Raw genomic sequence first — 1,000 nt, 5'->3', positions numbered from 1 at the left:
AGACAAGTTGAAAGGCTTTGTATTTGTGAACAACTACTCAAAAAATATTTTTTTAATGATTTGGGTTTTAGCATTAAAACAAAGCGCAAAGCCTCCTCAGAGACTAACAAAAATTGCCACAGCTGACTATATTTCAAGTCATCCAGGCGGGGTATTGGGTTAAGTTTTCAACCAGCAATAATCACGTCTCAGGAGAACTTCATAGACTATGAAATTGCCTCTGCGAAAGGATACAGAATGTACCTATCAGTTAAATGTGGATCTGAAACAACAACCACAACACCCGCGGTGCAAGTGATAACCCTTACTGGACTGTTATTGCACAGATGTGGCTTATGAACTGCAAACCCCGCCTTTTTTTAAACATGAAATGGTAGTCATACCTGGACTCTATGGACGACTTATTATTAGCAAGGTCCGAATTAGAGCTGAGTGAAATTTAGCCAGAACTTAGATGAGTTTCATTTCAGCAAGAGAATTGAAAGACAAGTTGAAAGGCTTTGTATTTGTGAACAACTACTCAAAAATATTTTTTTAATGATTTGGGTTTTAGCATTAAAACAAAGCGCAAAGCCTCCTCAGAGACTAACAAAAATTGCCACAGCTGACTATATTTCAAGTCATCCAGGCGGGGTATTGGGTTAAGTTTTCAACCAGCAATAATCACGTCTCAGGAGAACTTCATAGACTATGAAATTGCCTCTGCGAAAGGATACAGAATGTACCTATCAGTTAAATGTGGATCTGAAACAACAACCACAACACCCGCGGTGCAAGTGATAACCCTTACTGGACTGTTATTGCACAGATGTGGCTTATGAACTGCAAACCCCGCCTTTTTTTAAACATAATATGGTAGTCATGGCTTGACCAGCATACCCTGGACGACTTATTATTAGCACGGTCCGAATTAGAGCTGAGTGAAATTTAGCCAGAACTTAGATGAGTTTCATTTCAGCAAGAGAATTGAAAGACAAGTTGAAAGGCTTTGTATTTGTGA

General features: G+C 38.9%; 2 non-coding genes across 2 annotated transcripts; both read right to left on the bottom strand.

Moving 5' to 3' along the window:
* Window positions 1-91: 91 nt before the first annotated feature.
* On the bottom strand, window positions 92-232 carry LOC119901584. The gene has a single exon (XR_005444220.1). It is a non-coding gene; the product is annotated as a U4 spliceosomal RNA (small nuclear RNA).
* Window positions 233-573: 341 nt separating this feature from the next.
* LOC119901583 lies at window positions 574-714 on the bottom strand. The gene has a single exon (XR_005444219.1). It is a non-coding gene; the product is annotated as a U4 spliceosomal RNA (small nuclear RNA).
* Between the last annotated feature and the right edge of the window lie 286 nt (window positions 715-1,000).

This window comes from Micropterus salmoides, unplaced genomic scaffold (genome assembly GCF_014851395.1).
Source record: "Micropterus salmoides isolate LMB-PRFRI ecotype aquatic unplaced genomic scaffold, ASM1485139v1 Ms_hic_scaffold_1393, whole genome shotgun sequence".
Classification (NCBI taxonomy): Eukaryota; Metazoa; Chordata; class Actinopteri; order Centrarchiformes; family Centrarchidae; genus Micropterus; species Micropterus salmoides.
Note: the sequence above shows the minus strand (reverse complement) of the source record. Positions and strands in the feature narration are given on the sequence as shown.